The sequence below is a fragment of the Callorhinus ursinus genome, unplaced genomic scaffold (genome assembly GCF_003265705.2).
Source record: "Callorhinus ursinus isolate GAN/ISIS: 27379988/994484 unplaced genomic scaffold, GSC_fseal_2.0 scaffold7, whole genome shotgun sequence".
Lineage (NCBI taxonomy): Eukaryota > Metazoa > Chordata > Mammalia > Carnivora > Otariidae > Callorhinus > Callorhinus ursinus.
The window spans coordinates 10,979,625-11,003,100 of record NW_027397069.1 but is presented as its reverse complement, the minus strand read 5'-3'; the positions used below and the strand labels follow the sequence as shown (position 1 = coordinate 11,003,100).

The 23,476-nt window shown below is 43.1% G+C and overlaps 1 non-coding gene across 1 annotated transcript; it reads right to left on the bottom strand.

Annotated features, from left to right (window-relative positions):
- Positions 1–9,399: 9,399 nt before the first annotated feature.
- TRNAF-GAA (transfer RNA phenylalanine (anticodon GAA)) lies at positions 9,400–9,472 on the bottom strand. Its single transcript has one exon. It is a non-coding gene; the product is annotated as a tRNA-Phe (tRNA).
- Positions 9,473–23,476: the final 14,004 nt, after the last annotated feature.

Genomic DNA, 23,476 nt, shown 5'->3' with positions numbered 1-23,476 from the left:
CGCATCGGGCTCCCTGCTCCGCGGGAAGCCTGCTTCTCCCTTTCCCACTCCCCCTGCTTGTGTTCCTGCTCTGGCTCTCTCTCTCTCTGCAAATAAATAAATAAGACCTTAAAAAAAAAAAAGGCATTAATGGCATGAATGTGGGGTTTTGAATATGGCCCATCCTTCCAGGTGTCTGTGAACTCTGCCCAGCCCAGTGTCCTGAATACGGGATGATGATACACTTCCAGCCCACTGATCAGGCATCCCAAAGATGTGTTTGCTGGAAATAGCACAGCCCTCAACACCAAGGGAAAGTTGCGCTGTGCTTCCAGCTCAGAAGCTGGTAGTGACACAAAATCCTCTACATATAGAGAAAGTAAGCCCTTTATTTAAGGCCCCCAATGAACCAAAGAAAGGGCCTGGAAATGTAGCAGCTCCTCTAAGGGCCAATGGTGGACACGGTCCAGGATCCAGAGTTGACAGGTCCCACCCTCAAGAATCTTTTCATCAAAAGGCCTGGACCTGATGATATAACATCGACAATGGACAGAATAATGTTCTGGGAGCTGCCAGGGCCTGTGATGTCCAGCAACTGCGCTTCAAAGGGGACCTCCCAAGCTCACCTACTGAGGACCAACACCTGCACAGGCTCGTAACCCCACACGAATGAATGAAGTGATAATTGGTGGATTAAGGAAAATGTTTCCAGTATTAAGACATGTTTCTATTTGTGTTGGACTGTTTGCTGTCTTTCAAGCTCCCGGAACACAAAACCTTTATTTAGCTCTTAATCTCTCAGTTACACCTGGAAGGTTTTTTAACACATGTTTATCTAGAAAGTGATTTGAATCTTACTTTTAAAAATAGCAGTCAGAACATCTTAAGTAACTTGAAAGATGGAGAGAACGTTACTGCTGTTGTTGTTAAGACATTTATTGAATGTCATTACACGGAATGACACCATGTAATGTGTGACCAAGATCCTAGCTCCTGGGTTTGTGACCTAAATTAACCTGGGTTAGTGCTCTGGCAGATCCTGGTTTCCAAAATGCCTCAACTTGTCTCTGTCAGACCAAGACAAAGCATGCTCATTATGGAGCACTTACGAGGAGACCCAGCTTCCTGCTCTTCTGCTCTGCTATGTTGAAGGGTTAGAGCATTTTTGCACCCTGTTTTTTAAATTATGCAAGCAAGAAATTTTATAAAATGCAGATAAACAAAAAAGAAAACACTGAAAATCATCCACAATCTTAGCTTAGCCACACCACCTTTTCAGTCTCTCTGGAAGAGTTGCTTATTGTCAGATCAACAGAGGTCAAGAAGCGTTTCTTGAGAACCTAAAATGTTTCTGGCATGGGGTCTAGATGACATAAAGGCATAGAAAAGGAACAGAAACCTCAGTCTAGAGCCTCAGAAGAGTTCATTCTCTTGGTAGGGAATATAATAAAAACAAAAATAACCAGGGGCTGAGCTGTGGTGGTGAGCCACTTTGGGGGGGAGGTGAGGGGAGGAGACATGTAAGGGGAGGAGAGCTGTTATTATTTGTTGAATAAATAGGCATTGAGTACCTGCTATGTGCTCTCTGCTATGAACATGGACCGAGGTCGTCAAGAAATAATAGTAACCAGTAAGGAAAAAAGACCTGTGAGATTCAACAAAATATTACCTACATGGTTACATGGACAAGAGGAGTTGGAACACTTAAACCTCCCTGGGGAGCCAGGAGGAGCTGATGCGGACAGCACTTCCCCAGGGCCCAGGTGCGCTTACAGAACACGCCGTGTGCCTGGTGCTGAGCGATTGTCATATATGACCGGCTGACTTCTCACCACAGAGCTAGAAAATAAGTCATTTTTTAAAAATGAAAAAAAAGAAAAGAAGTCATTTACTTTTTCTCTATTTTGCACCTGGGGAGAATGACACTGAGCAGGGTTATAGAATTTAGGAACTCTACTCTGCCAACAGGTGGAGTCGGAGCAGAGGCTTGGGCACCTGGCCCCAGGGGCTGGGCTCTGGACCACGCCTCAGGCCATATGTATACACACCACAGGCAGGGACAACTTGGTCCCTTCCGCCTTCTCCTCTCTCTCCTGCTGGGACGCATTTCCTCCTCTTCATCTGCTGCAGTCAGAAAATATGCGAAGTTGGTGTCCCTTCGGTCAGTTTGCACAGTGTGAGGGTTTAAGGCTGTGAACCACAGACTGCTACAATGAGCCTCAACTCAGATCCTGCAGCCAGGTTGGCTGGGGGGTACAGGCCCTCCATTGCCCACCACGCATGCAGCTGAAAACTTAGATTTAAAAGGAATAAAGGTGTATTCAGGCTGTCTTGAAGTTTCTCTCTGTGCCTGAGATAAAAGCCCTTCTTATTCCTACCTTCACCCCCACCACCACCGAAGAGAGGATTTGACCACCCTGCTCCAGCCAGCCTGCTTTCTTCTCTCTGGTGTTTTTGTTCTCTTCCTCTCGTTCTGTGAGCCCAGCACCATCCCACCATGGAGGGTGACCAGTGCATGCCCCTCCAGCCATTCCAGATCACATGCCCTCTTCCAGCCCCCACCACTACTCAATAATACTAGCATTTTCTTGCCGGAACATGGAAACTCTGAAGTATCTCTTCCTGAAGTCAAAGCCACCGTTTGGAGTGGGTGGCATTTTGCCATAAGGAAATGAGCACACATTTAAAACAGAAAGTGAAAGCTGGACCAGAGTCACGTGCCCCATGAGCGGCAGCTAGTGCACCCTCTGGGAGGTCAAAATGGGAGAGATCCAGATTCGCTTCAACTGTGGGAAAGTTTTCATGCAGAAGAAAAACTTGAGAGACCATTTGAAAGATGGCTATGAATTTGAAGAGACGCAAGAGGAACAAGATGTACAATAAACAAACATCCGATTATATTTTTTCTGAGCGATTTACCAACTTGACATAAGAAGATGCTTAAAAGCAAAATGTTTCCATGCGGCTGTATACCTGTATTTCATTCCTGCCTGATCAATAGCTTAATCTACTCAACAAATCAGGGCTTCATTTTGTAAAAAAGCATAAAACCAAATTTTCTGTTAATTACTGTTCCTAAAATAAGAGATCAGACCAATCGAATTTAGATACAGTTTATGCATGTAACAGTAAAGTCCTTTACAATTGTTATCTTTAGAACTTCCTTCAATCGGGGAATGAAAACATCATTGCTATTGGGTGAGATTATCTCTGAATACTTTATGAGACACTAAATATGGCTTAAAATCTCAGCTCAGGTTTACAACTGGTTAAGAGAAAAAGAAAGAAAAAAGGACAGGTAATGTGTACTTTTTAAAAGCTTAACAATAGCATGCTTAATGACACTGTATAAAATGAAATATACAGACATCCATGCTTGTATGAAAATTATTTACTTAAGGATACACTAGAAGCTAACAGACATTTGCTCTGAGAAAAGCACGTAGGAAAAAAAAAGAAACTAGTTTACTTGCAAAGAAGTTTAGTAAAGGAGAGTCCAAGTTTTAAAAAGAGTAGCTTAAAAACAAAACAAAAGCAAGCAAAAAACCGAAATAAACAACGACAAAATTTGAAACACACCCACATCTACAGGCAAGATAAGCAATGTGACCAAGTTTACATTTAGTCTGTTCATGGTGGGAAAACAGAGATTTTGTCACAGTATTTTATCTACAAATGTCACCACATATCTTCAGACATCAACATTGAAATTGTCATGGATGAAATTATCTCTGATGCAAAGTCAGTAATTTCCGGGAACAAGTACGGTTTCATTTATTATGGGGACTCTAACCAGACAGGGGGATCCTCTGGAAGACTGTCTTGCTTTATCTCAGGATGTAAAGAGCCTTTTAAAATTTTTGTCTGACTAGAGTACATGATTTCTCATGCACACTAACTCATCCCAGAGGCAGGGTCAAATGCTATATTGTTTATAGACATACTTATTGTTAAGAGATAATAGGATCCATCCCAATGAGGCCACCATCCTTTTTATGGTCTCTGCCAACAATTTCACGCCCTATTGTGCACTGATGTCAGCCCCCCGTGACCATCTCACGTGACCTCAAGGAGAAATCAAAAACAGAAAGAACTGGAAAACCAATTAAGCAGAAGCATGCAGGCAATATTTTTGAACAATTAGATATGATAGAAACATAAGATGAACTAAGGGTCTTTCTCATGTCCATGTGGTAATCAGAAACTTTAATTTTTACAACCAAACAGATTATACCTTATGATGCACCGCTATTTGGAGAACTGCTTGCAAGTACACGTATCCCTTCCCCACCACTTTTTTTTTTTTTTTTTTGGTATATATAACCCCCTGTAGCAAACAAGCCTCAGAACAGAGCCTCAGAGCCATCTGGAAGACTCTCCCAGGCTATCGTCCTCAGTAGGACAATGGATAAAACATTTACTAACCTACTTTGAGGTTGGTTTTCTTTCAATTGACACCATGCTGCTCCACCTGCTTCCTTCCTGAACTATCAGCAGCAACACTTACAAAGCAACCACAAGTCCAATTTTTTTTAAAGATTTTATTTATTTATTTGAGAGAGAATGAGAGATAGAGAGCATGAGAGGGAAGAGGGTCAGAGGGAGAAGCAGACTCCCCGCTGAGCAGGGAGCCCAATGTGGGACTCGATCCCAGGACTCCAGGATCATGACCTGAGCTGAAGGCAGTCGCTTAACCAACTGAGCCACCCAGGCGCCCCACAAGTCCAATTTTTTTAAAGTGTCTGAGGGATGTGAATATGCCACCCAATCTTGACATAAAGATTATTTTGATCTGAAGGCACTTGATAAGAAACTATCTGCTCTTCCCCATTTGCCCAAAAGCAGGACATAAATTTGTAAAGATGTTCCCGCCAACTCCCCCATCTCCCACCAGGAAGGACAGAAGTTAATCACCAAAGACAACAGGGTACCCCAATCAGCCTACAAATGCCACCAGAAGAATCTATGTAACCAACTTTACTAACTAGCCTCATTTGCCATTAGTTTCCCATACGTTTACCTTCCCACAATTTGCCACCCTAGAAAGGTAGTTCTTTTCCTTTGTCTTGTCACTTCTCTACAAATGTATTGTTCTGTGGTTAAGATGCTATAGAAGTCTAAGTTCTAACCAGCCTTTTTTTTTTTTTTTAAGATTTTATTTATTTATTTGACAGACAGAGACAGTGAGAGAGGGAACACAAGCAGGGGGAGTGGAAGAGGGAGAAGCAGGCTTCCCGCGGAGCAGGGAGCCCGATGCGGGGCTTAATCCCAGGACCCTGGGATCATGACCTGAGCTGAAGGCAGATGCTTAATGACTGAGCCACCCAGGCGCCCCTCTAACCAGCACTTTGAGCTACTCGTCACCGAGTGCTCCCACAAGTGTGTGCAGTGCACAGGTTCATAAACTTCTGTTTGTGTAGGTTCTTTTCTTGTTAATCTGTCTTTTGTCAGTCTAAATTCTAGGGCCCCTGCTGAGAAGCTAAAAGGGTAGTGGGAAAAAGATTTTTTCCTCCCTTACATCCCAAAGGTCCTCATAAGCACGGATAAATCTATTCAACTGCAATTCTCCAATTTACCCAATCTCGGTCAGACAATTTTCTATCACAAGACAGGCCAAATATCTTATCACAACTCCTCTTTTACTTCTCCTGGCTTCATCTAAACCTGTTCTTCTTATAGCATCTCCCTAGAAATCATACACGCCTGCAAAACAGGAATTTGAAGACTGTAATCAAGTTACTCTTAGTTTTCTTTTATCTTGGCAAGTCTATTTCATGTGCTTTTGTTGTTGTTTTTTGTTTTTTTAAAGTTTTACTTAATTTAGAGAAGGAGCATGTGCATATGAGCAGGAAGAGCAGAGGGAGAGGGAGAGAGAATCCCAAGCAGGATCCATGCCCCGTAGCACCAAGCCAGAGGTAAGGCTTGATCTCACAACCCTGAGATCGGGACCTGAGCTGAAACCAAGAGTGGGGCGCTTCACCAACTGCACCATCCAGCTACCCCATTTTTGTTGTTTTTAAGATAAATCTCCTCTTCCTTAATCATGTTTTTGTTCTTGGCTAACCCTTTCCTCTTAAACTGAGTTAATCAAAACTGAACAAAATGCTCTAACATGAATCGCACTAACACAGTGTATAAAAGAATTACTCCTTTATTTTTATGGCTCATATTTCATTTTGATACATCTCAGAATTATGCTGGCTTTTCACAATGGCACACCTATGTATCTTTTTTTTTCATTTATATTCAACTTTGCCTCCTACCTGATAGAGTTATTGACAAGTTTAGTAGGATTATGCATGAAACATGCTCATCAGAATTCCCAGCACATAGAGAGCACTCCAGAAATGGTGACTCTGGATATTCTTGATAGAGAGTCAATGAGTATGTAGGGAGAGGGGTTGCTCAAAATGCACCGTAGAATATATTTCAGCAATGAATAGTCAAATAGTCGTGCACCCTGCTATAAGACAACTCATATATGGAAATTGGGAGTTTATGGAAGTAATACGTGACTTGGGTGTCTGTTGTGAAGAAGACCCTTGCCTTTGCTCAAATTGTCCTGCTTCATTCCCTGGACCCACACCTAGGACTGAAAATAATACTCCAAGATTTCAGTTAGATCAGTGAGCTACACTTACATAAGGCAATCCATTCTGACACCATGTATTAAGGACTATCATGTAGGAGCCGTACGTTCCTGGAATCTGAGGCAAATCCAAACAGGAGTTGTATTTCTGACCAAGGTTCAACATATAAATCTGAGATAGGACAACAAATACAACAGAAAACTAAACAGCTATAAACCACTATACAGTTAAAAGAGTAGACCCATAACCCAAGACTAATAAAATGGGTATTAAAATATGTACATATTGATTACACAAAAGGCCCCCAATGAATTAGTAAATGCCCATCTAGTTTTATTATATATATAACAATTTTAACAGCTTCACTCTATCTTACTTCCACCCTAAAATGAATATAGTCCCCAGGATAATTAAGGAATAAACAGTCATTTGGCAATGTGCTTGTTCCTCCCTTAGAAATTTGTCACATGAGCCAGATATCCCAGGTTTCTTCCTAAAAACTTTTCAAGGAAATGTGGAAAGATGCCTTTCCCTTTCCACACTGGATAAACGGCCTGAAGCAAGAGTAGACATTCACAACTTTTTGTTGCCCGTAGAGCACTGGGCTAAGCACTAACTGATAAATGTGCAATGTGATCACATTCTTTCCATTGAAAGCATTTCTTTGCTAAAGTAAGGGCTGACTCCACACCTTCACCCCTCACCCTTCACCCCCTCCTCAGTCCTAAAGAGCTATTCCAGTGCAGGTGTCAGGGGCTCCCTAGGAGACAAATCATGTTCAGTCCTGCTCAGACTTCACTCTGGGAAGTAACAGTGTTTGAGATCTATCAGAGCACTTCACACATCAATGAAAAGCAATAAAAGTGATCAGATTACATCTTTAGACTTTACTTCTTAAGGTAAAAAATATATATATATAATTATTTTAAAATATATACATACATAAAATATTTTAAGTGCTCCCTATCTTCTTTGTGTTCATTCCTCGCTCCCACAAGGCCAGCAAAACCCTTTCCGACCACGCCCCTGTGGGGGCCTGCCCAAATGATCCCCTTTTACCTTCCCCCCTTCGGACTTCTAACCTGATATGCGCCTCTAGCCTCCCCCAATACCAAATGTCCATTAGCCAGTACCTGATCTTACTGTCTGCCCCGCAGGGCGTCTGAAATGAACAACCCTTCCCACTTTCAGTGTCCACATCATTCCCTTGCATTTAAACATGCAGAGAGCTCGTTGCACCCCAGTTTGGTCTTCCCGTTGTCCAAGAAATCTTTCTCTGAGGGCCCAACCAAGACCTACGTCCCCATAATGCCTTTTCGGATTAACCAGAAAAGGCTTTTAGTTTCTTCCTATAGCTCCCCTCATTTTTATGCACACATCTTAACCAAACACCCCAACAACTATTCAGGTACAGTAACATTTAAGAGGTAGCAGATGTTAGATGCCTGACGTACATTAGGTTTAATCTTTGCAATCCTACGAGGACTATTATGTGTAAAATGAAGGTAATGATGCATACTTTATTAGGTAATTATGAAGATCTAATAATTTCTGGCACATAGTGGGAGGTCAATAATTAATACTAAATTGATAAATGAATTAATAAGGTGAGATCACACAGTACTTCACAAATGCGAAGTACCCTCTCAAAACAAAAGAACCAGAAGATATGCAAGACCTACTGCATAAATCCCAAGAGGGATTGTCTTTCATGTGCTGACCAGCAACGCACCACCCCCGCTACACTACATATTCCTTTTCTAGTTGAGTTAAGAAATTTAAATTTCTTCCTGCTTTAGTTCAAATCTACATCCTTGCAACTGCTCCCCCTGGGTCCTGGCTCAGCTCCCAGGAGCCACACAATACAGAATAGGAGGGTTTAGGATTAGCTAGGAGAGTTGATCCCACCCCCAACACACACACTCACTGTAAAAGCAAAAGAGGCCCAGAAAAAGATGTATTTCGAGCACGTGTCAAAGTTTTACTTCAGACTTGCAGGATAAAAGACAGCAAAAGGAAAAAGCTTGTTCACAGAAACAGTCTTAGGAAAGGGCTCTTTTAGAAATACAAAGGAACGTCTAGAATAAGCGGATCCTCAAACTTGAGCTGCTTCTGAATCTCACTCGCAGGGCTTGTTAAAACACCTAAAGCTGGAAACCAGCTTCTGATACGGTAAATCTTAGGTGGGGCCCAGAATTTGCATTTCGAACTAGTTACCAGTAGAAGACGAGGCTGCTGGTCCGGGGACCACACTCCGAGAACCACTGGTCTACCCTCCAAATAAAGTTGTTTAGGTGCAAGACGTTAATTTAACAGAGCTGTGATGCCGCCACGCCTCTACCCCTTCGGCCAGTAACCCCGATTATGCCCCGAGAGCGGCCCGGCGTGCGCCTCTAACCGGAAATACGGCGGTTCCCTCACGGGCAAGGCCCGCTCAGAGCCGCTCGATTCAACAGCAGAGTCTTGCTTTTCAAACTGGGAGGCTCTGGGGAATGAAATTTGGGGCGAAATTGTCTTTTTCGCTCTGCGCGCAGCACCCTCCTGTCGCCGGGGGGCGCAGCGGGACTCCAGGGGACGCAGGCCCTCCCGCCCCCGCCAGGCTCCGCAACGCGCACGCGCAGCAGCGCCTCTGACGCGCGCCAGGAAGGCGACCCGGAAGTGGGGGTGTGGGGCGGCCGCTGTCTGGGGGGCGCTGAGAGTGGCTGTTTCCATTCCTCGCTCGCTTATCCTTGAAGTCCTTGTTTTGAAGTGGGCTGGCGTCAATGATCCGGGTTACTCGGGATAAGGCGTTCACCCGCAATTTGCCTCCAGTCGGACTAAAAAGGAGTGCTGCCGAAACCCGGGATCGAACCAGGGACCTTTAGATCTTCAGTCTAACGCTCTCCCAACTGAGCTATTTCGGCGCCCTTTCGCTTCTCTTTAGAGTAGACTATTACTGAACTATTCGCGTCCGCCCCTTCCGCCTTTCCTCATTTCAGAGTGTTCCTTCCTGGTCGCGTTAAAACGGTTACATCAGAGTTCCGCCTTGCTCTTTACAAGCCATGATTAGATGCAACGTAGACGCTACTTACTTTCTTCAACATAATCCGAATTTCTGACTTAATTATCAACAGGGATCCTCAACGCGCCCGGGCGCCAGCTGCTGGGCTCCTCTGCGGCTCTGCGGGCGGGCTCGTCCTCCCGGGCTGGTCCCCGCCGTCCTCGAGCGGCGTGGTCACCTGGGCGAGCCCCCTGCCCCGGGAGGTGGGCCCTTCCCGCCGATGCGCGCCTGCCTGTGATCGTGCACGTTTGTCATCACGAAGGTGAAGGAGCGGACAAGGGCATGGAAGCAGGATCGCAGCCTCCCTGTGATGCCGGGTCCTCGGAATGCCCCTTGAGCCTACCACCACTGTGCACGGAGTCGGCCTGGCACGCCGCGGGCGCTCCATATAATGCTTGGCGAGCTCATTAGGGACGATTTCCCGGTGCCAGTGCTACTTCCTACACCAGTAGACAGATGTTTCCGAAGCATCCGCTACGTGCCAGGCACAGACATTCCGCAAAGCCCAAACATCCTATTGGAATTTTTTTTTCTCCTATTAATTTGTGATTCTCTAAAAACAGTAATGATTACCGTAACGCCCTTTTAGCCCGCCCCTTAGAGCTTTGCATTTAAGTGGAACCTTCACAGGCAATTTTGAGGGATGCATGGGTGAGTGCCTTCGAATGTGAAAGAATAAAGGGGGATAAGGGATTGAATATTGGAAGTGTTTGCAATCTCTAAGGTGTAGAGTCGCTTTCTGAGTTTCTTTGTTGTGTCAAATCCAGATAAGAGAAGAGCTTGGGATTTCAAAGAAGTCATGGCTAAGGAGGGGAGAGAAACCCAAGAAGACTTGGGGACCGACGTTGCTCTGTGAGGGCTTTGTGGGGATTAGTGTGGGGAGAAGGGGCAATTTGGAGCAGGTGCCTTGTGCAGATCATACCTAGAGAGACGAGAAGAGAGGACTTTCACAGGCTTTCTTGTGCATCATGAGTGTAGCTACCTTTTCCCTTGTCCTCAAAACACTGCAGGAAAGACCTGAACCTGGCTGACTGGGAAAGTGGCAGGTAAGTTTTGATGGGAGTTGAGGTGGGAGTTGGGGAGAAGAAAAGGCCCAGCATCTGAGGGGAGATGGAGGGAAACGGATAGGACAGAGAAGAGAAGGAAGAGCACCACCAATCAGCTTTACATTTCAAATGTGATGTGATCAGATCCTTTGGCAAATTACGAAATCATAGGAACTACATTGTAGTAGAGATCATTTGTTGAGTAAAGGTGGATTTCAGGATGTAAGTGTTTCGATGTATGTCAGGATGAACGCGGTGGCCACGTAGCTCCATTTGCCCAGGACACTCGTTTACACCTGTCGTCCCAGAACCCTGCCCCAGAAGTACCTCCTTCACTCTTACAAGTCTCCTGGGACTGGAAAAATAAACGATGTAATCACCCCATTTATAAACAGTGAAAAAGACCCACAGCTTGATGCTGCATTATGAACGCTACCAGTTTCACCATTAGCGAAAAAACTTGTAACATCAGCTCAGTATTTGTTGTTGCTCTTTTACAAAGGCGATTGAAGGTTCCCAGGATTTAGTGTCACCGTTCCCAAACTGTGCAGCAGAGTATTTTCCATTTTTGAGGGAAACACAGTGATAACTGGCCCTCTGTGGGACACTGCTCGAACTACTAGGTAGTTCATAGTTTCAGCAATAGATCACGCTACATTGCTTTCGGTGACGTCATCACTCTGCAAAACTGGCTTTTTAGAATTTCTGATAAAAAGTAATTGCCCGGGGCACCTGGGTGGCTCAGTCCTTAAGCGTCTGCCTTTGGCTCAGGTCATGATCCCAGGGTCCTGGAATCGAGCCCCACATCGGGCTCCCTGCTCAGCGGGAAGCCTGCTTCTCCCTCTCCCGCTGCCCTCCCTCCCCGCTTGTGTTCCCTCTCTCGCTGTGTCTCTCTCTCCAAATAAGTAAATAAAGTCTTTAAAAAAAAAGTAATCGCCCATGAAAATAAATGTGTTCTAGGAAATAGACATGGTGATGTCCAATCTGCTTCAAGGCTTGAGAAATTGTGCACTACCCAACAGGTGCACACACCCCATTGTTAAGTAATGATGTAGTTATTTAAGGATGAAGTAAAAATGTAACTTTCTTTCAGTTTATGTGTAGAATTCTGCCAAACAGTTACAAAGCTTTTGGACATAAATACTTTAATAAGTTCTGGGCCTGAATATTTAATAAAAGGAACTGTTCAGGATTTCTTTTGGTCTGGGGGCATTGGAAAAAATTACGGAGACTCTAAGAGTATCGTGAAAGTTTGAAGACCTCTTGCGTAGTGCCTTAATGTTGATAGCAGAAATGAAAATTATTACTGAATTTGGGAGAAATGTGGCTTTGTTCAAGATTGCAGAGGCAAGAAGAACCATCAGAAATTCCACAGAGACCAAGTGCCAAGGGCTAAAGCGAAGTGGAAATCTGTGCACACACATCACAATAAGGGACAGATGATAAAGACGTTGGCACTCAAATGAAGATAAGACATTGAAGACTCCATGTTGAAAAGAAGCTTTGCGTAGGCTGCTGCAATCCTGTCTTCCAAATTAGCCCTAGGATTTTGGCAATCCAGTCTAATTACCTATGATAACTATGAAAACTAATTACAACTACTAACTGGAAGACCTAAGAATAATACAACTAAAGAAAATATGTTGTATATAGTTACAGCATCTAATAAATTTTTAAGCTGCTGTCAGTTGATAATTTGTCCTTAGTTGTGTGTGCGCGCACACACACACATACAAATAGCACTTATTTTAAGTAGCCTCTGATTTTAATCAACATTTCTCAAAAGTGTTAAAAAGCTGGGAATGTATCAAAAGGACATAAGAACTAGTTTGAAGGGGCCACTGGCCATAGCTGGGCCAATCAGGGCACCAAAATAAATAAGGAAATTAATAGATTATTTACCCTTTGGATAAATAAAGATCCCCGAGTACAATAATAGAGGGGAGATGACTGGGGATTCTGGTTTACAGGTGAATGACTTGCACAGACTGATAAATGTGGAAGGAGTGGTAGCAGTGAACATCTCCATTTTCCAAGCACCATACTAAAGACTGGTTCAGTCAAGAATCGTCAAGGGATGCTAAGTCTGGGGGATGCTAAGTCATATGATGAGCAGGACCACTGCATGGTCTCAAGAAGTGTCTCTCCATAGCTTGCATAATAGTTGCAAGAGGAAAAATAGAAACTATATATACAATGGAGAAACGGGACAATGCCTTGATCTAGTCATTAAGATTAACATCACCCATGAAAGACATTCAGATATCATGTGCCTTCTAATGTGATTCCCTTGGAAAGGATACAACATCACTTATATAGTGGTCCAGCCAAGAATGTACATCCTGACTTTAATCATGAGGTAACATTAAATAAATCCAAAGTAAAGGTCATTCTAGTAAATGGCTGGCCTGTACTCTTCAAAACTCACGCTCATGAAAAGAAAGACAAGCCAAGGAACTGTTCCAGACAGAGGAGGGAGGAGGAGACATGACCACAGCGTGATAAAGAGCAGTATGTGATCCTAGATGATTTCCACCTGGGAGGGGAAAATGCTTTAAAAGATATTAACAAAAAAAAATTGAAGAAACTGGAACATGGGCTGTAGATTATATAGAAGTATTATATCAATATGAAATTTCCCCGACTTGGCAACCGTAGTTAAGTAAGAAAATATCCATGGTTTTAAGGAATACATACTGAAATATTAAGGAATAAAGAGATATATCTGCAGTCTACCTTCAAGTGGTTCAGCAAAATAAATAAATGTGTACAAATACAGAGAGAATATGAAAAAGTATACAGAGAAAAATACTAAAAGTTGGTGAATCTGGGTAAAAGATACATGGGACTTCTCTGTACTACTTTGTAACTATTCTGAACATTGGAAACTCAGAATTTAAAAAAAATAAAAGTGTGGTGCTCTTGTGGAGCCAGACGATTTCAGTTAGAATCACAGATTAGAATGCTAGAGATGGAAGAGAATTAAGGGTTGATTTAGCCTGATCCACACATTTTTACACATCAGAAAACTGAGGCCCCGAGGCCTTATAAATAACTTGGTTAAGGTTACCATCTTGCTCAGCTTGGACGGCTGCAAGAACGTGTCATACATGCGGTACAGAAAGTTATTCTCTAACAGTTTGGAGGCTGCGAAGTCCAAGATCAAGGTGCCAGCCAATCAGGTCCTGGGGAGAGCTCTTTCTGGCTTGCAGAAGGCAGCCTTCCCTCTCTGCATGCTCACAGGGCTTCTCTTTACTGCCTGTGCAGAGAGAGACATCTCTCTTCCTCTTCTTAGAAAGCCACCAATCCTATTGGATTAGGACCCCACCCTATGAGCCTTTTTACTTTAATTACCTCCTAAAAGCCCTATTTCTAAATACAGTCACAGTGAGGAAAAGGTATTCAGCATATGAATTGGGGCGGAAGAGACACTATTCAGTCCAGACACAATTAATTGGGTGCAGTACTGACTGCTGACCTATAGAGCATAGTCTTTTTTTTTTTTTAAGATTTTATTTATTTATTTATTTATTTGAGAGAGAGCAAGAGTGAGAGAGAGAGCATGAGTGGGTGAAGGGCAGAGGGAGCCCGATGCAGGGCTGGATCCCCGGACTCCGGGATCATGACCTGAGCCGAAGGCAGATGCTTAACTGACTGAGCCACCCAGGTGCCCCCGGGCATAGTCTTTAGCTTGCACCGAATGCTTGTAATATTTTTTTGTTTTGAAGAAAGTTCCCATTTCAATTAAAAATCGGCATGAGACAAACTATGGAAAGAGCCCAGATGTCCATCGACAGAGGAATGGATAAAGAAGGTGTGGTATATACATACAATGGAATACTATTCAGTCATCAGAAAAATGAAATCTTGCCATTTTCAATGACGACATGGATGGAACTAGAGGTTATTATGCTAAGCGAAATAAGTCAGAGAAAGACAATTATCATATGATCTCACTCATATAGGGAATTTAAGAAACAAAACATGAACATAGGGGAAGGGAGGGTAAAATAAAATAAGTTAAAAACTAGGGGGAGGCAAATCATAAGAGAGTCTTAATCACTGGAAACTGAGGGTTGCTGGAGGGAAGGGGGGAAATGTGGTAAGTGGGTGATACTGGGTGGTATATAAGACTGATGAATCACTGAACTCTAATAATACACCATATGTTAATTAATTGAATTTAAATTTTAAATAATTTTTAAAAATTTTTAAAGAAAAAATAAAATTTATGTTCAAAAAAAAAATTGGCATGAGAGTCTACATCTGAAACTGGAATCTGGGGTTAGTGCCCAGCTTTTCCTGGTAGATGGTTTTTTATAGGCACATCTATGCATTTTGAAGTTCCCTGTGTGTAGAAAATAGTACTTTTGCTTGAGGGATATAAAGCGATTTCTCCAAAGTTATAAATTAAAGTGGTAATGTAGGGGAGAAGTATAAAAAAGTTAATAGATTGTAAATATCATCAGTGCACTGAATTGATCCAAAAAAAGTTAATTTATTTAAAGCTATTAAACCACAAGTCTATAAAGACCTTATTGTTTTTTGTTTTTGTTGAATCACATACATCAGTATAAAGCCTCTGGGTGTACTTACCAAGCCAAAAACAATCAAGTAAATTATACTCAAGAACAACCTACCGAGCTTTCGTACATTCTAAACCATCCTCCCACATCCATCAGACAAACGCCTAACTAACCATGTGGATTTTGCACAATGCCCTAAAGGCCAGAAAACTTGGATTCCAAAGCTTGAGTTTCAGAGGCTTGGGTGCTTTTTAAATACTGTCAGCTTAATTGCTTGCCTCTTTTTTGATGAAGTGGGCCAGCCTCCCAACTGCTTCTCTGCCCCATCTCCCACTCCACCTCTATCCAGCGATTAAGGGATAAAGCCTGATTATTCACCCAAAGAAATAAGACAAAATAAACTTAGCACAGGAGTTTCCTAAATCCCTCAATAATGATGACAATGATGATGATAGTGATTAATAATAATAATAATAATAACAAAACAGAAACAAGAAATAAATCAGTGTGTTCCTTTGTTCCAGGGAAGATGCACAAGAAGGTGGTGTAAGATGACCAGAGACCCAGGAAGGGAGGCCAGGACACAGACGCCCTTGTGCTATTTGGCCCCGATGTGCCTCCAACCTTCCAGGTAGCTCCCCTTCTTGACTCTGTACTGCTTTCATCCACTTCTCTAGTCCTATTGTTTTGTAGCCTTACACACCCCAATTCCATGTCCCATGATTGGCCAACTCCTGACTCACCTGGCCTTTACTCAGGAGCCTTGGCAACAAATAAGGGGAAGTCTCTACCCTTCCTCCCTGTCATCCTTGCACACACAAGCCAGAGTTTTTCTAGAGCATGTTTGTGGATGGGTGGAATGGGCTGAGAGCAAGGGACAGTGGATAACTAAAAGAAATGTGTGGACCTTTATTGGATCTTGTTATAGGAAAAAAAAAGAACTCTAAATAAGAGACTTTTGGGGATATAGGGAAAGAAAAAATCTTTTCCCCACTACCCTCCTAGCTTCTCAGTAAAAGCCCTAGAAATTAGACCAACGAAAGACAGATTAATGAAAGAAGTGCAAACAGGAATTTACTAACCTGGACACTGCACACACAGGTGGAAGTACCCAGTGATGAGTAATTCAAACATCTTAACAGAAGAACAATAAATCTGTAAAGAGGTGACAAGAGAGAGGGAAAAAACCAAGTTTCTAGGGCAGCAAATTCTTGGAAGATAAATGTACGGGAGACCAATGGCAGATAAGGTCTGTCAGTCAAGTTGGTTATATAGATTCCTCTGGTGCCAATGGTGGGCTGGTGAGGGCGTCCTGTTGTCACTGGTGATTAACTTCCGTCCTTCCTGGTAGAAGGGAGGGGGCATCTTTACAAATTTATGTCCGGCTTTTAAGCAAATAATGGGAAGGAAGAGAGCTTTTTTGGTCTCCGCTTCTTCTCAGTTGCCTTCAGCTCAAAATAATCTTTATTTATGCCAAAGTGGTATGTTGCAGGGGGGCATATCCTGCTAATTCTCAGGTAAATATGTATACTAGGAAATAACTATCAATTTTCATAAGTATGAAATGGTATATTGCCATTATGTAGGAAAATGCTTTATGGTTTTTTTTGGAGATTTATGCTGAAGTATTTTCAGTTAAATTGTCATGATGTCTCACCTTATTTTCAAATGTGTCAAACAGACACATAACAATCAAACCAATACAGCAAAATGCTAACAATTGTTGAAGCCAGGTGGAGAAATATTTCTTTCACTTCTTCTGCATGTTTTAAATTTTTCATAATAGGGCTCCTGGGTGGCTCAGTTGGTTAAGCGACTGCCTTCGGCTCAGGTCATGATCCTGGAGTCCCGGGATCGAGTCCCACATCGGGCTCCCTGCTCAGCAGGGAGTCTGCTTCTCCCTCTGACCCTCTTCCCTCTCGTGCTCTCTATCTCTCATTCTCTCTCTCTCAAATAAATAAATAAAATCTTAAAAAAAAAAATTTTTCATAATAAACATTTGGAAAAAAGGTAGATATTAGTCTTATCTTACAGATCCTAGGAATTTCTGAATATAATGCTGCTTTTCAAAAACGATTGAAGAACTTTGTTCCTTATTAATGGGATTTTCGGTATCAGAATGTGACTTAGGGATACATTTTGTGAAACAAGAGAAGCCCTTCCTAAAATCCATAATCAGTCTAAATAGTCCCTTTGTCCATCTATTGCTAAGATTTGTCCTATATGCACAAGGACCATATTTTTGGAATCACCAAATCAGGAAATGTGGTCTGACAAAGGATTTCTCCCCCTTACTTCTGCTTTTACTCACATGAAAGCTTTACAAAGCATAAAAACGAAAACATGCATAGATGTTTTTTTATTTAATATATAATGAACCACCTTTCTAGAAGAAAAATAACACAATTAAATAAAATTATACTGTTTCAAGAAGATTTGGAATGCAGTTTCCATATTTTATAGTCAACTCCAATGTGATTTACAGCAAAATCTTTCTTTCCTTTTACAAGGTCAACTTAATAATCTATCATTACATATGTTGGGAATAAAAATGTCTTCCTTGTCTTTTATTCTTAACTTTTAATTTCCTTTTTGAATCAGGCTTTCAGTTTTGACCTTCACAATGACTAAGGAAAATCAGATTGTAGTAATTAGAATATTGCAGAAACATCATCTAAAACTATGGTTTGATTAATCCATTAACTTAAGCAACCATAATTTCAACTCCTGAGAATTTTAAACCGATTTAATTTTAGCTATGTGATTCACTCTTCTTTTTTTTATGGTAACCGAAATATTTGAGTAAGTCAGAGGTAGCATACTTATTTAGAATGTTATCAAAGCAAAAGGAAAACCTGCAGAGTAGCAAATTAATGTGAGGGAAATGTGTATTTTCTAAACATTAACACACTTGATATGTAACATCCAAATAGCTGAAATGAACATTCTACTTTTGAGGCTTTTTTCTGGGCAAAGAAAATTGCTTTAAATTTTCACCTAAGTTTATTCTACTAAAAAAAAAAAGAAAAAAAAGGAGGATCAGAACTCCAGAACCATTAATCAAAGTTTTCATATTTGTTGGAAATAGACCTCAAGGGCTTATTTGGCCTATTTTATTTACTATTTCTCAACTCTGTAAATTTATTCAGCATTTTAACCTGAAAATGTACTTTCTCTTTCTCCTACCCCTGTAGTTAATCCTCACAGCTATCTTCATTAAGGGAGCAAAATTTTCACTCCAAGTCAATAGATGGGGGACTAAGCAAAGTGTAGAACTGTTATTAGACATTCAATTGAAGGGTTTTCCACCACTTTAGAGCCAAGGGAGGGAGACCATGAATTAGAGTTACTTCTTTTGCTCCTCAAAATTGACCTAATTAAGTCAGGATGATGGAAAGAGGGCTTCCCACTTCCTGCATTAGGATAGAAAGATTACATTGGTAAAACAGGTTTTCCACCATTGGGTAAAACTCATCTTTTTAAGAGTGTGTCAGTTAGAACCTAATGAGTTTAACTATAAACACAAGAGTATTAGAAATACTATTAAAGCCAAGAAAAGATCAAAGAGCCATTATTCAAAGTGTTAACCTTAAAAATAAAACTGCCAGTTATTTTACTAACAAATACGGGTTCGGTGGGAATAGCAGGGGATGGTAATCCAGGACACACAGCCTAAGCCAAACCATAGGCCACTCTGGAGAACAAAGGAGAGGACAGCTCTTTTATAGAGGAAAAAAAGGGGGTGGGAGGGGCTCTTATAAACTAAAAGTCCATTGGAGTAAGCCGGGAGTTTGAAGTATAGTAGCTTCTCATTGGCTGAGTTGTGACTGTCTCTCATGGGCTGGGCTGTTGGGGGGTGGGGGACGGGGGGATAGAGAAAATTTCCTTCCTCCTTCCTCTTTTCTCCAGCTGGGGTAAGAAAGTAGTACGGACTAGCAAGGAACCCCTGTTCTTGTTGCGTCCGCAATGGAAAACTAGTGCTGGCGTGAGAGGTCTCTCTGCCACCACCTCCCCCCGCAATTCCATTCTAAATGAGGTTTCCTTTTATTAATTTTCACAAAAGATACGTTTCTACAATGAAGAACCGAAGTGGGGATTAAAGATCAGTCCGTCTAAACAACAACTGAACGTAAGTGAAATCTGTAGCAAGTGCAAGACTTGCAAAACTGGTTGATCTCTTCACAGGTGAGGTTCAAGGAAAAAGTGAGCTTCAAGTGGTCAGTGGGGTGTGAAAAAGCAAGGGGCTCTGCCTGGAATGAGAATCGAGAGGAGATGAAGGAGATTGGATGGCTGGAAGGAGAGGCAGAGAGAAACCAAGAAAGACAAAGAGACATGACAAAGACCCTGCTCCTTTATAACCCCACAGATGAATAGAATAGAGATGCTGAGTACCCAGGTTGTGGGATACAGAGATGATTACACTGCCAGGAGCATCAAGTCTGGTAGAGCACACATACCCATAAATTCATGAATCATTTGAATAAAGAGCAATGGTAATATAGAGGCTAGAACCTCAGCATCTTCAGGCAAGGCCAACTTGGGGGAATAGATGACATTTCGGTGGCCTTGTGTGAGGGTGGCTGGGATGGAGCTGCCAGGAAAGAGGGAGAGCCTGTGTGTGCAGCACCCTTTGGGATCTGAAGCACTGAGCATCGGGGACCCAGAGTGTATTTTCTATACCAGGAAGTGGTTTGATTTCTGAAAATCCACGTCCGGGAAAGTGTGAAGGAAAAGTCTGAGTGGGCAGGGTCTGGAGGGGAAACCAGTGGGGAGGGAATAGTGCTAAGTGTAAGGCAGTGGTAGGGGGAGCTTTAGAAAAGTCAGACTTCAGAGATGGGCAAGGAGGAATCGGCAGGATTTAGTGACTATAGACCTAGACAGTGAGAGAAAGTCAATGATGGCGTCACAGTTGGTGGCCTTGGATAGGGTGAATGGTGATACTTTTTTTCAAGACTGCAAACACAGGAGGCCGACTAATCCAGGGCTGTGGAGGAGGGGAGTTCTCGTGTATCTGTGGAAGTTGAGAAGTTGATTCCATCTTCCGGAATCCAAATGGGTGGACCAGGCTGCAGTAGGCCCTCTGATCCTAGAACCCAGAAAAAAAGCAGGCGCTGGGAAAATGAAATGTGGGTATCATGGTTACCATGAAGATGGCAGTTGAGGCAACAGGAATGAATGAGACCCCCGTGAGTGAGGGGGCCGAGGAAGGAATTCTGGGAACATCACCACTTGGGGCAGTGGTTCTCAACTAGAGATGATTTTGTTCACCAGGGGGACGGTTGGCAATGTCTGGAGGCATTTTTGGTTGTCAGAACTGGGGGAAGAGTAGAGGCCAAGGAGGCTATTAAACCTACAGTGCACATGACAGCCCTTCACAACCAAGACTGATCCAGCCCAAAATGTCAATTTCGGGAATGGGAAGAAGAAGAAGGCGAAGGAGGAAGAGAAGAAGGCAGAGGAGGAGGAGGAGGGGGAGGAGGAGGAGGAGAAGAAGAAAGAAGGAAGAAGAAGAAGAAGCCAGCGAGGAGAGAGCAGGGGAATGGAGAACGAGATGGGAGAGGGGTGTCTCCAAAGACCAAGAAAGAACAAGTTTCAACAAATGGGGCATGAGGAGGGCCACATGCTGTCAGGGAACGAGAAAGAAAATTGGCCTTTGGCTTCCCATTAAGAGGCTGATTGGGGATGGTGAAAACAAGCTCAGAAAGTGATGGGGCAAAAGTCAAGGGATCAGGAGGTGAACAGATGAGACACTGAGTCGGGAGGACACTCTTGAGTTTGTTGGTAAATAGAGGAGGGGGACCAAGACAGGAGGCAGGGAACAATTTTTTGTTTAAGGAACAGAGACTCCTCTTTTTGCTATTTTTGTCCTGTGAAATAAAAGTAAATACTTTTTATTTATGTATCAGTCACTGTCTTGAGTGTTTTGCATGCATTACTTTATTTAAAATTCATATTAACTACTGTTTCCATTTTACAAAGAGGGATAGTGAGCCCCAGTTGAAGAAATGTGCTAAAGATCACAGAAACAGGAAGTGATGAACTGGGCTTTGAACCTGGAAGTGCTGGGGGCTCTCCTGAGCTTGATGGTGGTTCAAGGTTGTCCTGTGCGGATGCTGCAGCTGCTGACTTTAAGCTGCCCGTTTGGATGGCTCAAAGGCAGTGTTCAAATTTGAGAAATAGGTCAGGACAGCCTTATAACTAACCCCGGTGCTCACTTTGTTCGTGCCCAGCAGCAGGCTAACTAGATAATCCTAGGACACTGTAGTTCTCCATCGCAGGTTTAGACAGCTGGGTGTATGCTTCCTCAAGAACTCACCAGCTGTATGATGCCATGTGAATGATTCCTTGCTCGGTCCCTCCAAGCAAGTGACAGCCCAGAAGGAAGTCTGTCTGGACACGGTTGTCCTGGCACTCTTCCCGAATCTCCCCAAACATGGAATGGTGCAAGGAAATTCATAGGATCAATGGATCTAGGTATCTAGGATTTTGTGAGCTTGAGCACATCTGCTCCAGGGTTACTCAAGAATGTTCAAAGGTGGGCGCCTGGGTGGCTCAGTTGGGTAAGCAACTGCTTTCGGCTCAGGTCATGATCTTGGGGTCCCAGGATCAAGTCCCGCATCGAGCTCAGCAGGGAGCCTGCTTCTCCCTCTGACCCTCCCTCCTCTCATGCTCTCTCTCATGCTCTCTCTCTGTCAAATAAATAAATAAAATCTTCTTTTTTAAAAGATTTTATTTATTTATTTGACAGAGAGAGAGAGCAAGAGAGGGAACACAATCAGGGGGAGTAGGAGAGGGAGAAGCCAACTTCCCGCTGAGCAGGGAGCCCGATGTGGGGCTCGATTCCAGGACCCTGGGATCATGACCTGAGCTGAAAGCAGCCGCTTAACCAACTGAGCCACCCAGGCGCCCCAATAAATAAAACCTTAAAAAAAAAAAGTTCAAGGGTGAGCACCAGTTTTCACATTTGCTCTGGCCCAGAAGACACAACTCCAGCACTCGTGACCATTACACCATTTTGCCTTTTTCTACAATAGTAACAGAAGAACGGGCTGAGAATGAGTGAGATCCCACTTGGGTCAGGAATGTAACACTGATAAAAATCGAGAGCTCCTTCCCGGGGGTGTATAAAAGGGAGCTCAGCAGGAACAGATGAAAGCATTGCTTTAGTTTTGAGGATCCACCTATTTAGGTTGGTGGTACCCATATGTAAAACTCTGAAGTTTTTTTCAGCAATATCCTCTAGTATAGGTGTAGAATTAGGCAAGGAGAAAGGTTAGGTTCATTCAAGGTTGGGCTAAGGAAAGATAGTGCTTGAAACACAGTAGGTGTTCAATAGTATAGACTGAATGAATAAATAAATGAATGGATGGACAGATGAATGAACCATCAGGAGGGCAGGCAGCAGAATGAAGAGTGCTGGGAATGAGTTTACACCAACGGGGACGATGGTGGGTCCAGACTGAGTAGAAGCAGCCGTGAAGCCATGTGGAACATGAGGAGACAGACCACTGAGGCTGATCTGACTGGGGTCTGAGGTGGGAACAGAATTGGATGGTCCCTGAAGCTCATGCCATCAAAGGAGACGCTCCAATTAATGTTTAATCATGTCATTTAAAAAGACCTGCTTCAAACACGCCAGTTGAAAAACCAGCAACAGTATAAACAGGCAGTTCAGAGAAAAAGGAACACAAGTGACCTGTAAACATACACAGAGAGACTTGAGCTAGCTAAAGATGACAGAAGTGCAATAAAACAGAATGTTTGCATCTTCCAAACTGGCACAGATTAAAGGGTTTATGAATATCCACAAGGGCAGCTTCAGCTGTGCCTTTCCAACTCGAGGCACCTGTGCCTCCGGACCCCAAACAGCTGTTCTCAGCATCAGCCCTTCAGAAACATGCGCACCTGTGTGGGTAGGTGTGTACGGGGATGTTCATCGCAGACGCTTCTTCCATAGCTGTATCAGGGGCCACTGTAGATTCATGGTCTTGACTTGGCTGTGCCTTCGTGTTGGCAGTGGCAGAGCGTCTGCCCTCATGTGCCCCTGAGCCTTTTCAAAACCCCCACTTCTCTTTTCAGCTGTTTCCCCCATTACTCTCAAGTAGAAATTGAGGCCGTGGTGATGTCCCTCAGGTTCCTTCCCTCATATCTCTATATCCAAACTCTTCTCAACTCCTGCTTTTACTGGTCTAGGAGGATGAGCTGGACACCACCGATCCCATTGCCCACCCCCCCCGCCAAGCTAGTCCTTCCCCATGGTGCCCATGTCCTCAGACATTGCCCCCAGTAATTACG